The following is a 15,842-nucleotide window of genomic DNA, read 5'->3' on the forward strand; positions in this document are numbered from 1 at the left end:
ACTAACTCCTTCCTTGTCCAATCAGGTGCACAGGAAGATGTCCTTTTACCAATAAAAATAAAGTTCGCTTTCCGGAGGCGGGAGGGTAAGCCTTGACTGCCAGCTCTCCAAAGCAACGACAGAGTAGAAGACAGAGAATGATTAGAGGTAGGGCCAACCCGGGAAAAGGGGCGGGGTGAAGGCGGGAGTAACTCTGAGCGGCGGCTGTATTGGCCAGTGGGGTGTGAGAACTACTGTTCCTGTTGTAGTGTTTCTCGCCAATCAGGAAGACCAGGGAGTGGGCGGGGCGGGGAAGAGGTGGGAAGAGCTCGCAGCACCGCCGGGCGCCCGTCGGGCTCTTGGGGGGAGAGAGAGAGAAATCCGGTTAAAATCTGGAGTCGGAGGGAGGTTTAACCACAGATCGGTTCCGATAGGATTATTCCTTAAAGGGGACGCGCCATTGTCAAGAGAACGGAGCCTGGGGCCCGAGGGCGGGGACCGGCGGCGCCTGAGGAGCGAGGCAGCTGCGCTTGGACTGGGGACGGGTAGGTGTTGCCTGGGGAAAGGCGCTTCATTTCACTTTCTCTTCCAGCTCCAGTGGCGGGCGCCGGGATGCCCGCCGGCCGGCGGCCACAGCCCTGACGGGAGACGAGGTCGCCGGCCCTCGCCCGCTTTCTAATGGGGGGTCGAGAGGGGAGGCGGGCCAGGATGGCTGGCAAGCTGCGCCGCCCGGGCCAAGACCCGTAACGGACACTAAGCCGCGCCGCCGCCCCCGTCTCAACCGAAAACTCGCTGGAGCGGCAGCTGGTCCTCGGGGAGCGCCGCGCGCTTGGCTCCCCCGCGCTCCCGGCTCCTGGTGCGCGCGCTGCTTCCTTGCGCGCCCCCTTCCCCTCGCGCGCCCAATTCTGCTCGCGCGCGCCGCGTCCTCGCGGACTCGCGGGAGCCGCCCCGCGGGGAGGAAGGCGGCGCGGCAGAGGGAGGTCGGCGGCCACCGCTCTGCCGCCCTGGCCGTGAGGGCAGGGCTGGGAAGCAAACTTAGCGCGGCAGCTGGCGACCCCGGGCGAGAAGGGGCGCTGGGGACCACGGAGAGTGCAGAGTCGCCAGCCGGGCCCAGCATTGTCCTGCTTTTCCTTTGCTCTGGTCTCTCCGCCCACTGCTCGCGGTCGTGGGGAGGGGTGCGGATGCGGGCGCCGTGCCCGCGCTGCTCCGGGCCGGCGGCGCACCCCCAGACTCCGTGCCTGCCTGAGCCGGAGTCTGCCCCATCGACTCCGCAGCCGCCGCCCGTCGGGGCCAGGGAGCGTCTTTGCAGCTCTCCAGTCTCCGCACCCGCGCAGGCTGCCTGGGTGCTGAGCTCTTGTTTGTAACTTTTCTTTGCCTATTGATGGAAGTTATGGCTTCCGGGCGGCAGGTTCTTTGGGCAAAACATCGTTTCCTGCGTTTTGGAAAGGCTCACTTCTAGGACGAAATGGTTCTTGATCGCTGTCGGACTTTTCCTCCCATCCCAGTTTCATTCCTGGCACCTAAAATCGTTTCTTTTGTGGATTTGCATTATAAGGGAGCATTAACCTCTCTTAGGTCAAGACAATTTGAAAAAAAAAAAGGGAGGGGAGCTGATGAGGAGCAAGAGATCTTTGTAGAGAGAATTTGCCTTCACCTTTGAACTGTGGAAAGTGTTACCTCGACTGACTGGCGGAGATTCTTTTGGAAGGAAAAAGAAACCTTGCAAAACAAAACGAAAAAACTTCAGATTGCTAGGGTCTATAGGATTAGGCGGAAAAAATAGAATTTTGATAGAAATAAAGTTGAACTATTCTGCCCAGCAGATACCTTCCGTAAAGTTAGTTTCTGCTACTGAACCCATAGACATTATAGTTAGTAACAGCAGCTTGTACTGTTGATAAGCGTAAGAATTTTTTCCCCCTCCATCTTAAGCATTAGTGCTATTCTATACCTGTCAATCCCTGGAGAAGGGAATGGCAACCAACTCCAGTATTCTTGCCTGGAGAATTCCACGGATGGAGGAGCCTTACGGGCTCCAGTCCATGGGGTCACCAAGCATCAGACATCACTGAGCAACTAATACACATACCTGTCAATACTTGCTAAAGAAGTTACATTTAGAAACAGTACATCCTTGTTAGAAACTATTTAGAAAAGGAATATTTTCATGAGCATTCATTTTTGACAGTTTCTTCTTGTGCAGTACTTTATAGAGTACTTGCATGTGCAAGTTACAAGCCTATAAAGAAAGTTGCGGTGGGTGTGTTATTATGTAGTCTCTTTTTGGCTACTCATTATCAAAGGTAGCATTCCATCCTGTCTTTTCTTCCATTCTGAGTTATTTTGTAAAACTACATCTTTAGAAAAGTGAATTTATTGGAACCTCTGTCCCAGTGGTTGGTGTGTGTGTGTGTGTGTGTGTGTGTGTGTGTTTAAGCAATATAACAACTTTCCGAAGTGTTCATTAACTGTTTAGTAACTTTATGAGAGGTGTGAAGCATTATAACATAAATTCACAGGCTCGGCAATAACAACAGAGAAACTATACTTGGGAAACTAAAAGTCAATTTCAGAGAATAATGTTTGAGAGATGCTTTACTCTTCCTATAGAATTTTGGAAGTGTAGACATACAAACACATTCTCTTTCCTAGTAATCTTGATGTTATCTGACGTTGTACACATAATGCTTCCCTTTCTTCTCCTTTCCTTTGATAAGTGTGTCAGGCAAGCATGCTAGCATAATCTTCCTTTCCATCTCATAGAAAGTAGAAGATTAAAGCAAATTTCCAAAATTCTATTTTTGTTCACTTACCAGCTTATTTAAACAATAAAGGAGAGAATTCTGGAACTTTTAAAAGATTACATATAAAGAAAACACTCAGAATTATCTTTGAAATATCTAGGCTGTGTTTCCTGGAGAACATATTTTTCCTGTGTGCTTTTCACATTGTTTTAAACACATTGTCTTAAATATACACATTGCCAAGGCATTTCTTGAATTGTGAACTGTCCCTTGAGATCCCTGGGAACTAGGACTGTCCTCTATTTCTGTGCAGATTCACTCTGTCACCTAATACATTTCTAGTGCCCAGTAAATGGATTTGTTGACTTAGGTCTTTGTGACAGAAAAAGATAATGTTCTGTAAAGGCTGCTTGAGAGGCTTATTTATTTTTTTTTAAAAACACCTTTCTGAACAAGTTATACCAAAGACCAGCAGTTGGTTTAGTGTCTAGGGGAAGGTATATTAATCTAGTTGCTTTTTGTTCTGTACAAAAATGTGACTTAATTGTTCATAGTATCTGATCCACAGACATCTTTCGTGATGGTGATTGATTGTTGTCCCAATTATTAGAACTAGATTTACTCTGTCAACATCTCTTGAGTACCCATTTATTTGAGGAGTATCATGGAAACATAAAGTAGAAATGGATGACAGTCATTACTCTCAAAGTTATGGAGATTAATGGGGAAGATGCAAAATTATCATCCATAGGGAAAAGATGTGTATCTCATTGCAGTAACAGGTGCATAGTAACAGTGACACAGGATTCATGCCAAAATGATAAAGGAATAGTGGAATTGTTAGAAACTTAGGTGATGTGGGAAAGTTTTCATCGTTATATGTAGCAAATCTTGTATTTTTAAAAAATAAAAAATAAAGTATGTTTGGGGTGTATGTTCACTACTTGAACTATTTTTAATATGTAAAATATTGGTTGGGGGGCAGAGCATGTACTCTGAATTTGAGTTATTGTTACCTGGTCAGTGGGATCATCCCTCTCACCCATCTCATGTTACCTTGTCTGCAAGCTCTCCTGTTCTAATTCCAAGTGATGGCTCTTTTCTCATGCTCCTGTAAAGTCCTTTTCAGCTCAAGCCATGCCTTGAGTTATATGTGTATTTCTTCATTAGATTTTGAACTTTGGTAAAAAGCATTAACAAAAGTTGGAACTTTCCTTCCCCACTCCCATCCCAGCCCCTTTTACTATTGTCTGAAGTGCTTGAGCAGTTTTATTAGCCCAAAAGCTTCTGTAAAACCATAAAAAAAAAAAGTTCATATTGTTTTATTTGGGGAAAGTGTATATGTGTGTTTAAAGGAAAAACCAGTTTTTTCCTTATCACTAGTTTCACATGCTCATTGTAAAATATTGTTATGAAAAAAATGTGTAATTTAGAAACTAAATATCCCCCATAAAATTGCCTTCATCACATTATAGCTGTTGATCATGGTTTGACTTTTAATTCCAGTTTTTTTCCCTTTTTTTTTTTTTATTACTTTCAGAGCCTTAAGCTGTCTTACTTGAAAATTTTAATTAGTAAGTTACCTTTACTGGAATGGAGAAAGGTAATCAATTTTATACACATTTATTTTTTATTTTATATAATGAAATGATTATTATTAATTTCTTCAGGCTCAGTAATTATGTTTATTTTTACCTGTTCTTAAGAAACAAGGCTTCCACCAGTATTTTTGTGTTCAAAACAAAGTCTATGATTATAGACTATAAGAATCACAGTCCTTTCAAAAATGGTCAAAATCTGTGTCCCTGAACATTTTAAGTGTCTTTACTCTAAAATGTTTTAGGAGTATGTACCGTAAGCCTAATCTCTTCTCATTTCTTGATTCTTCTCATCTCTGCTGCTAAGTCACTTCAGTTGTGTCCTACTCTGTGTGACCCCATAGACGGTCTAGAGAGCCTTAAAAATTGCTCTGAGGCTGCCAACTGGCACATCTTGTAGTAGCCCCAGGAGGAATGCAGGAAGATATTTGTTCCTGATCAGTTCACATGCAGAGGTCTTACTCTATCCTTAATGTTGCTCATTATAAAAAGGGAGCTACATCTTAGGCTGATGAAGAAGGTGATAAGATTCTGTTGTTATGGGTGCTTCTTTAAGCCAACCCAGAAAGCAAAAAGGTTTTCCAAAAGTTCCTAAATAGAAAGCCCAGCTGCAAGCAGCCAGTAGGGCTAATCAGGCAAGAAATCTCTTTTTATTCAGCAAGTTTTTATTGAGAACTGCCCCTAACTTGTGCACCACGTAGGCACTGAGGATAGGGTGATGAAATATGTCTTCACCACAAGCTCCTCTGAGTAGGATCCTTAAATAGACAGAATGGTACACGTGGATGAAAACTAGCACGCACAAAGGGCACTCTTAGGTGTGTTATTCACCCTTGTTTATTATTTTGTATAGTTCCTTAAAAAGCATCCTCGCAGACAGACCTGGTATTCCCTAGGAGGTGGGTTGGGATCCATGGAGCCTGTTAAAGTAAATACATGAATTCTAGAATTTTTTTTTTTTTTAATTCCCAATACTGTTATTGCCGTGAGGCAGAATATTTGTGAAATTATGCAAATGTTGATGTATCTTTCCTTATACCCTCCAGGGATCATACATTTCAGAGACCCCCAGTATGACACTACATCTCTATCCTAGTAGGTGATTCCTAGTTTGCTGATAGAGTAGTAACACATTCTTTAAAATTCATCAGTTTAGTTCAGTTCAGTCGCTCAGTCGTTTCCGACTCTTTGCGACCCCATGGACTGCGGCACGCCAGGCCTGCCTGTCCATAGCCAACTCCCGGAGTTTACTCAGACTCAGATCCGTTGAGTCGGTGATGCCATCCAACCATCTCATCCTCTGTTGTCCCCTTCTCCTCCTGCCCTCAATCTTTCCCAGCATCAGGGTCTTTTCAAATGAGTCAGTTCTTCGCATCAGGTGGCCAAAGTACTGGAGTTTCAGCTTCAGCATCAGTCCTTCCAGTGAATATTCAGGACTCATCTCCTTAGGATGGACTGGTTGGATCTCCTTGCAGTCCAAGGAACTCTCAAGAGTCTTCTCCAGCACGACAATTCAAAAGCATCAATTCAGTGCTCAGCTTTCTTTATAGTCCAACTCTCAACATCCATACATGACTACTGGAAAAACCATAGCTTTGACTAGACGGGCCTTTGTTGGCAAAGTAATGTGTCTGCTTTTTAGTATGCTGTCTAGGTTGGTCATAACTTTTCTTCCAAGGAGCAACTGTCTTTTAATTTCATGGCTGCAGTCACCATCTGCAGTGATTTTGGAGCCCCCCAAAATAAAGTCTGTCACTGTTTTCCACTGTTTCCCCATCTATTTGCCATGAGGTGATGGGACCAGATGCGATGATCTTAGTTTAAACACATAATGCTACAATAAATAGATATCTTTATCAGTATTTTTTTTTTGTATGGCATGAAAACAATTGTTTTGAAAAATCACTTGTATTAAAATACAGTGTGAAGTATTTCTTGCTTTTACAAAATGGACTGCCTCCCCTCGCAAACCTGTTCTACTGCTCAATCTTTGTATTTGTGGAGAAAGAATTGGTTAAGAAAGTCGCCTTGTAGGACTGTCAGTGATTGTAGTCAGCTAGGTAAGAGAGAGGTAGACGGAGGATACCTCCCATGGACATAATGCAGCAAGTGTGATTTGTTGAGTTTTGAAAAGAGTTAAAAATTTAAAATAACAGCTTGAGATATAATTTACATACTGTACAATTCACCTATTTAGATTGTACAAGTTAGTGGTTTTTAGTGTATTCTGGAGTTACGCACTTCTATCACAACCAGTTTTAGAACTCTTTCATCACCCCATCACCTTCCTGACCTCCTTCCTCAGCCCTCAGTTCAGTTCAGTTCAGTTCAGTCGCTCAGTCGTGTCCGACTCTTTGCGACCCCATGAATTGCAGCACGCCAGGCCTCTCTGTCCATCACCAACTCCCGGAGTCTACCCAAACCCATGTCCATCGAGTCGGTGATGCCATCCAACCATCTCATCCTCTGTCGTCCCCTTCTCCTCCCGCCCCCAATCCTACCCAGCATTAGGGTCTTTTCCAATGAGTCAACCCTTCGCATGAGGTGGCCAAAGTATTGGAGTTTCAGCTTCAACATCAGACCTTCCAATGAACACCCAGAATTGATCTCCTTTAGGATGGATTGATTGGATCTCCTTGCAGTCTGTGGGACTCTCTCAAGAGTCTTCTCCAACACCACAGTTCAAAAACATCAATCCTGCGGCGCTCAGCTTTCTTCACCATCCAACTCTCACATCCATACATGACCACTGGAAAAACCATAGCCTTGACTAGACGGACTTTTGTTGGCAAAGTAATGTCTCTGCTTTTAAATATGCTATCTAGGTTGGCCATAACCTTCCTTCCAAGGAGCAAGCGTCTTTTAATTTCATGGCTGCAGTCACCATCAGCAGTGATTTGGAGCCCAAAAAAATAAAGTCTGACACTGTTTCCACTGTTTCCCCATCTATTTCCCATGAAGTGATGGGACCAGAGGCCATGATCTTAGTTTTCTGAACGTTGAGCTTTAAGCCAACTTTTTCACTCTCCTCTTTCACCTTCATCAAGAGGCTCTTTAGTTCTTCACTTTCTGCCATAAGGGTGGTGTCATCTGCATATCTGAGGTTATTGATATTTCTCCTGGCAATCTTGATTCCAGCTTGTGTTTCTTCCAGCCCAGCGTTTCTCATGATGTACTCTGCATATAAGTTAAATAAGCAGGGTGACAGTATACAGTCTTGACGTACTCCTTTTCCTATTTGGAGCCAGTCTGTTGTTCCATGTCCAGTTCTAACTGTTGCTTCCTGACCTGCATACAGGTTTCTCAAGAGACAGGTCAGATGGTCTGGTATTCCCATCTCTTTCAGAATTTTCCAATTTATTGTGATCCACACAGTCAAAGGCTTTGGCATAGTCAATAAAGCAGAAATAGATGTTTTTCTGGAACTCTCTTGCTTTTTCGATGATCCAGCAGATATTGGCAATTTGATCTCTGGTTCCTCTGCCTTTTCTAAATCCAGCTTGAACATCTGGAAGTTCCTGGTTCACATATTGCTGAAGCCTGGCTTGGAGAATTTTGAGCATTACTTTGCTAGCATGTGAGATGAGTGCAATTGTGCGGTAGTTTGAGCATTCTTTGGCATTGCGGGGGGGCGGCGGCCGACAGGGCCTAGGCTGGGCCGGGGACCGGGGGCCGGCGGCGACGGCAAGAGGAATTACCCAAGGCCCAGGGTAAGAGAAATCCAAGTAAGATGGTAAGTGTTGAGAGGGGGCATCAGAGGGCAGACACACTGAAACTAAAATTACAGAAAACTAGCTAATCTGATCACACGGACCACAGCCTTGTCTATCTCAATGAAACGAAGCCATGCCGTGTGGGGCCACCCAAGACGGATGGGTCATTGTGGAGAGGTCTGACAGAATGTGGTCCACTGGAGAAGGGCATGGCAAAGCACTTCAGTATTCTTGCCTTAAGAACCCCATGAACAGTATGAAAAGGCAAAAACATAGGACACTGAAAGATGAACTCCCCAGGTCAGTAGGTGCCCAATATGCTAATGGAGATCAGTGGAGAAATAACTCCAGAAAGAATGATGGGATGGAGCCAAAGCAAAAACGATACCCAACTGTGGATGTGACTGGTGATAGACGCAAAGTCCGATGCTGTAAAGAGCAATATTGCATAGGAACCTGGAATGTTAGGTCCATGAATCAAGGCAAATTGGAAGTGGTCAAACAGGAGATGGCAAGAGTGAACGTCGACATTCTAGGAATCAGCAAACTAAGATGGACTGGAATGGGTGAATTTCACTCAGATGACCATTATATCTACTACTGTGGGCAAGAATCCCTTAGAAGAAATGGAGTAGCCATCATGGTCAACAAAAGAGTCCAAAATGCAGTACTTGGATGCAATCTCCAAAACGATAGAATGATCTATGTTCGTTTCCTCAGCCCTAGGCAACTGCTAATCTCCATTCCATCTCTATGCATTACATCTATATACATGTTCTGATATTTAATATAAATGAAAGATAACATTGTAATTAATGTGTAGTCTTGTATAAATCTTGTATAAATCTGTCCCTGTAATGTTCATAAATCCTAGGAGTAGCTTTCATGATGCTCCAAGTTTAGAAAAATTTTCCTAAAGAGGAAGTTTATCTAAATCCTTATTCTACCTAAACCTGGAGAGCAATGGAAAAAGAGATTTTGTTTCCCCCTATGAAAATAACAAGATTCATTTTGAAAGGAAAAAAAACCAAACCACTCATTTTGGTGATGCTTTTTAAAAATTTTCATTTAATCATTTGGTGACTCTACAAGTGAATAATTTATTTCTTGAGTTCTGCATACTGGATGTAAATAAAGGACAGTGCTTTGAAAGAAGTTGAAAGTACTTGGTTAAATTCTAGTCATTGCAGAATGTAGTATGTTTACCTTACTAGCTTAGAAGGTATTGTGCAACTTGTCATTTATTTGATCAGAGATCAATAAACTTGCTGTGTAAGTTGCTTGTGATGAACTTGTATTGCCCTGCTGGAGACCTTGTAGGCAGTTAGTAAGTGTTTATTGGTTGCCTGATCACTATGATCACAGATGTTTTCATCAGCTCCCAGTCCTTATTTTCCAGCTGGTTAATAATAATGGTAGCCACATTTATTGAGTACTTAGCAAGTAATGTGATAAGTACTTTATATGTACTATCTTTCAAAGTAAAAGGATGTAATTTATTTTTGAAAATTTTCTGTCATGCTCCTTTGATTGTAGTTTTACAGACTTCTGGTCATTGCTTTTTTTCTTTTAAAGAGTATTTTGAATGACCATTTTTGATCAAACCTAAGACACTTTGATGCCACTGCATTCTTGATCTTTCTAGGAAATGTCAACATAAAGTTTTTACCAAGTAAATCTTGCTGTTGGGTGACAGCAATTGTGAGATACATTGTATTTTAGAACAACCATACTTCAGAGAGGCTGAAGTGGTGGTAGTGGTTTTTTTTTTAAAGGACATCTGGGAATCGAAGACAGGATACTAGTTTGTTCATTTACTGCAGTGCAGCTTTGTTTTTTAGGTTGTAAAACATTCACAGGTATGTCTTGTTGCCTGCATGAATTTCAACATGATATTTCAACTTCTCAGGATTCCTTGTTGTGTTTTGTCCTCTTTTGTTGTTTTGGTATGTCTATTTCATGGTAACATTAGATGGGATGTAATTTAGTTCAGTACTAAAGAATGCTGGAAAGATAATTTAAATGTGATTTTCAATTTTCTTCTCCATTAGAAAAAGTTAAGATGGATAATGCTGTCTATAATACTGTTTAAAAAAAAAAGTACTACTTTGGTGGTTCCATTCATGTGTCTTGGGTGTCAATGAACTCTTAATGATGTATTTGCAGAATCTCCAGTCATTAATCTCCTCAGTCAGCAATATACAGACCATCTTATTTTGTTCGTTGGTGAAACCATTCCTTCCTGAATCATGTCTGGTTTGAGGGGTAGATTTGCTTATTATTTTACTGTTAACTGTATCTTTTTGTTTGCTCTCATTACACCCACCTGCAGTAGTTAACTCATCTTTCTAATTTGGTATTTTCCATGCAATAGGAAAATAGAACCCATAGCTACTTATTGAACGGTGGATAAAAATGATAGAAGGTTCTGGGTGAGAAACCAAAGAATGTCCTGTGCTTGGAGCTTTAGTGGTAGGACCTTATTGTGTTTTTACTGCTTAGAAGACTCTTGGCTTCTTTCCTGGTTTTGGCCTCTGTTTCAAGTAGGTGGTATTTCTGCATAGCAGAAGGTGGTGTAACAGGGTGGTAACCTTGTAGATGTTTAACTTCCCCTGAATAATGAATGTCTTAAAATTCCATCTTATTAAGTCTAATTCAAATAGATGGAGAATAATTAAGTGGATGGAAAGTAATTCTTTTCTGGATGTCTTGATGGTCTACTTCTTGTGAGATATCAACCTGCAAACTTGTGCACCAGGACACCTGTATGCATTGGTGTATGTTTTGCTGCAATTCAGGACCTAATATAACGCCATGGGCAGAAATTAGAGGCTTTAAAGAACTGTGAGATTGCATGTAAAATAGTTACATGTACTTGTTATCTATATATATTTAAACAGGATTTTTTGGTAATCTGTTTTCTTTGAGCTAAAATTATCTTGGTAGATGCACTTTTCTGTTTGTGTTGATGATGACTTAGACTATGTCTTTATTTAATATTCCTGGCAATACTAAATCCGTAGTAATAGTTTCAATAAATACTGGTTAGAGTTTTAGTCATACATTTCTTTATGGTTGTTTCACTTTTTCCTGTTGTAGAACTCATGGAGTCATAGTATTTTTAGAGCTGAACTGTCCTTGGGAATGATCTAATACAACTTCTACACCTCACAAATGAGGATGAGATTGTGGCTTGTTTAACCTATGGTTACAAATTGAGTTCTTTTTGATTCTCAAACCCATGTTTTTCCTGTTCTAACATATGCTTGCCCAGGTAAAAAAAAAATGTAATCGACAATCTTAGATTATTATAACCTCTGTAGCAGAAGTCTGTGAAACTTTTATGTCTTACTCCAGCAGCATAAAAAATGTCTGCATTCCCAGTATGTGTATGTCTGTTGTAAACTATATACTGTAATATTATGTACATAATAAGACATTACCAAAAACAATGAGATAAAAATGAAAAAAAAATGAAAAAATTTTAGAGCAATTTAAAATATATTATTTCCATATTTTTGATTCTATCTAAAATGTTAATAATTTTAAAAATAAGGATGATTGAATGTCATCACTTAAAAAAATTTGTTTTGAAGTAATTATAAATTCACATCAAATTACAAAAATACAGGGACTCCTGTGTAACCTTCATTCAGTGTTCCTCAGTTGTAATATCTTACATAACACAACATATTTATAACAACATTAAACCAGGAAACTAACACTAGTACAATACTGTTAAGTAGTCATATTCAGATTTCATGGTTTTCAGTGTGCTCATTCATGTCTATGTATGTATAGTTCTGTGCACTTTGATAACATTTCATGTCTAGATTTAACCACCACCTCAATCAAGGTACAGTGTTGTTCCATCATAGCCAAGAAACTCCGTAGTGTAGCTCAAGGTCTCCTCTTTCCCAACCCCCTCCATCCCTGTTTATTGGCAACCTGTAATTTATTCTCCATCTCTGTAATTGTGTCACTTTGAGAGTGTTACATAAATGGAATTGTACTATATGTAACTTTTTGAGATGAACTTTTTTTTCGCCCCGCCCAGTGCCCTAGAGAACCATCCAAGCTGCCATATGTATCAGTATTTCATTTCTTTTTAGTACTGAGTAGGGTCAGTGTATGGATGTGTCACAGTACACAGTTTAACTCTTCACCTGTTGAAGAGCATGAGTTATTTCTAGCTTCTGGCTGTGATGAATAAAGCTACTGTCACATTTGTATACAGGTTTTCTGTGTGAACCTAAGTTTTCATTTCTCTGGTGTAAGTGCCCAAGAGTGTAATTGCTTGGTTGCATTGTAAGTGTGTATTTATTTTTACGAGAAACAACCGGACTATTTTCCAGAGTGGCTGTATATGCCCAATAGCAGTGTCCAAAAGATCCAGTTTCTCTATATGTTTGCCAGAGTTTGGTTACTTTCACTGTTTTTAAATATTTGCTCATTCTAATAGTTGTGTGGTGATACCTCATTGTAGATTTGGTTTGCCTTTCCCTCGTGGGCAAATTGTTTCCCGAATGAGCAAATTGGGTGGTTTGTTTTTCACTCTTGAGTTTTGAGAGTTCTTTATATATTCGAGATGTAAGTCTTTTGTTAGATATGTGATTGGCACAGATTTTCTTCCCATCCACAGATTGTCTCATCATCCTCTTAACAAGGATTTTTTTTTAAAGAGGCAAGAAAATTTTAAATTTTCATTTAGTGCATTTAGTCGTTGTTTTCTCTTTTATGATTGTACTTTTGGTGTTGTATGTGAACTCTTCACTTAACTTTTTTCCCCTGTGTTTTCTTCTAAAAGTTTTATAGTTCACATTTTACAAGATAATCACATTTTTACCTTATAGTTTTTTTATAAAGCACTGGTATTGGTCACAGACAGTTGTCAGCTCTCCCATTTTCTTACTGCTTATTTGATTTTGCTGTATTAATACTATGTTTAATCTGCCTTTCTTTACAAAAAAATTAAAAATTCATCTGTGAATGATAGCATAATTCTACTGAGATCTGCAGGTATTCTTCCTTAGGCCCATGCGCTCTGCAGTACATTGTGATCTGATGAGAGTGAACAGGTAAGGACATCCTAGACAACCCCTCCAGGGTGTGAAACTGCTGCCTCTCCCCGAGGGGATGTCTATCTACTGCAGGAATTCTAGAAAAACATCTACTTCTGTTTCATTGACTGGGCTAAAGCCTTTGACTGTGTCGATCACAGCAAACTATGGAAAATTCTAAAACAGATGGGAATACCAGGCCTGGTATTAGCAGTGTCCTGAGAAACCTGTATGCAGGTCAAGAAGTAACAGTTAGAACTGGACATGGAACAACGAACTGGTTCCAAATTGGGAAAGGAGTACTCCAAGGAGTACTCCAAGGTGACTCCAGTTGTCACCCTGCTTATTTAACTTATATGCAGAGTACATCATGTGAAATGCTGAGCTGGATGAAGCACAAGCTGGAATCAAGATTGCTGGGAGAAATACTAATAACCTCAGATATACAGATGACACCACTCTTATGGCAGAAAGTGAAGAAGAACTAAAGAGCCTTTTGATGAAGGTGAAAGAGGAGAGTGAAAAAGCTGACTTAAAACTCAACATTCAAAAAATGAAGATCATGGCATCTGGTCCCATCACTTCATGGCAAATAGATGGGGAAACAATGGGAACTGTGACAGACTATTTTCTTGGGCTCCAAAATAACTGCGGACAGTGACTGCAGCCCTGAAATTAAAAGATGCTTACTCCTTGGAAGAAAAGCTATGACAAATCTAGACAGCATATTAAAAAGCAGAGATGTTACTTTGCTGACAAAGGTCCATATAGTCAAAGCTGTGGTTTTACCATTTGTCATATATGGATGTGAGAGTTGGACTATGAAGAAGACTGAGCACTGAAGAAATGATGCTTTCCAACTGTGGTGTTGGAGAAGACTCTTGAGAGTCCCTTGGACTGCAAGGAGATCAAACCAGTCAAACCTAAAAGAAATCAACACTGAATATTCACTGGAAGGACTGCTGCTGAAGCTGAAGCTCCAATACTTTGACCACCTGATGCAAAGCACTGACTTATTGGAAAAGACCCTGATGCTGGGAAAGATAGAAGGCCGGAGGAGAAGGGGACAACAGAGGATGAGATGGTTGTATGGTATCACTGACTTGATGGACATGAGTTTGAGCAACCTCTCAGAGATGGTGAAGGACAGGGAAGCCTGGCATGCTGCAGTCCTTCGGGTTGCAAAGAGTTAGGCATGACTGAGCAACTGAACAACAAATGTGTGTCTCAGTGTCACAAACAGAGGCCTTTCTGGATATTTGAAGCTGAAGAGATTTCATACAATGTATTAGGTGCTTACAGAGTTGTTAAAGTACCTAACAGCAGGTTTTAGGGAATCAGTCCAGAGGTAATCCACCAGGGCAGCTCAGAGGGCATGCCGGGAGCTGTGCTGGAATCCATACCTGGAGCCACCTCTTTCACAGCTGTATTAATATTTGCCTCTGGACACTCTGGAAACTGCCGGACAGACCCTGAGCTGCAACCTAGGATTAGGAGGTCAAACCCAAGTACCTCTGCTGCTGGTGTTCCTGCTATCTTGCTTCTCATTACCGAAGAAGCTGGGGAATGGATGCTGGAATGATGCTGTGAAGCAATCTCGTATTTCTACAACTGTGCTTGCCTCCCAAACAACTAAGAAGCTCCCTTTCTAATTGCCCATAGGCAGGTGGGAGGTCGAGTGAGGCAGATCTGTCATATCCAGCATAGTAAATGCCCTTAAGCAGCATGACGCAGGACCAGGAGAGGGTACTGTTGTCAATCTCACACACTGAATATTATTAAATTTCAAATTTAAGATCACACGTGTAATATATCTTCTGCATGTGTGCTAAATCGCTTCAGTCATCTGTGACTCTTTGCGACCCCATGGACCGTAGCCTGCCAGGCTCCTCTGTCCATGGGATTCTCCAGGCAAGAATCCTGGAGTGGGTTGCCATACCCTTCTCCAGGGGATCTTCCTGACCCAGGGATCCAACCTGGATCTCCTGTATCTCCTGTACTGCAGGCAGATTCTTTACTCACCAAGCCATCTGGGAAGGTGGCTCATTATATCTTCTGTTATTTTCTTTTTATCTAATTGGCTTGAGAATCTCTCTGAGGGTTGTATTTACTCCACTTTGAACTTAATACATTTTGCATGACTAAGTAGTAGGAAAATAGTAGGTCTGGTGTGATTTTTTTCCCAAATATTTACATTTATCTTATTTCCCAAGTTTTAAAACCATGCCTTCCCTTATTTATAAATATGTACAAATATAAAGTGTTCCTGTTTTGGGAAACACTCATTAAATTCAGTCAGTATTCTCTTTACTGTCTGGACCTAAAGTCTCTCTTACACCTATGTTTTCCCCAAGCTCTCCCTGGAGAATTCTGCAAAAGAGGTGAGTTTTCTCCTAGAACTGTGCTTTGGTGTCAGAGGCAGTACCTCCAGCAGCCATCACTACTTTGGTATCTGTTTGTTGAAATAATTATGAAGTTTGGTTTGTTCTACTGCATACTTTGAATTTTATTTCTGGGTGTAACAAATTTTGGCATAAAACCAAAAATTGAGACCTGCAGATATCTTTCCAAAGACTGACTTTATATGGTCTGTAATGGCTGGCAGTAAACTTAAAATGCAATAAAATAAGTTATACGAAAAGTTTTGAATATATGCTCATGTGCATTTTTCTGGTGAGAAATCCGTAGGTTCTTCAGATTCTCAAAACAGAGGGCATGACCCAGGAAAGATTAAAAACGGCTGCTCTA

The 15,842-nt window shown here is 41.1% G+C and overlaps 1 protein-coding gene across 3 annotated transcripts in view; it reads left to right on the forward strand.

The window, feature by feature from the left end:
• Nucleotides 1-288: 288 nt before the first annotated feature.
• The window catches only part of FRYL (FRY like transcription coactivator), a 250,228-nt gene continuing 234,674 nt past the window's right edge, over nt 289-15,842 (forward strand). For all 3 annotated transcript variants that reach the window (XM_081590507.1, XM_081590510.1, XM_081590513.1), the window contains exon 1: nt 289-524. The gene's annotated coding sequence lies outside the window, so the exon portion shown is untranslated. The remainder of the gene's footprint in view (nt 525-15,842) is intronic.

This window comes from Giraffa tippelskirchi, chromosome 1 (assembly GCF_054371585.1).
Source record: "Giraffa tippelskirchi isolate mGirTip1 chromosome 1, T2T-mGirTip1v1.2.pri, whole genome shotgun sequence".
In the NCBI taxonomy this organism is placed as follows: domain Eukaryota; kingdom Metazoa; phylum Chordata; class Mammalia; order Artiodactyla; family Giraffidae; genus Giraffa; species Giraffa tippelskirchi.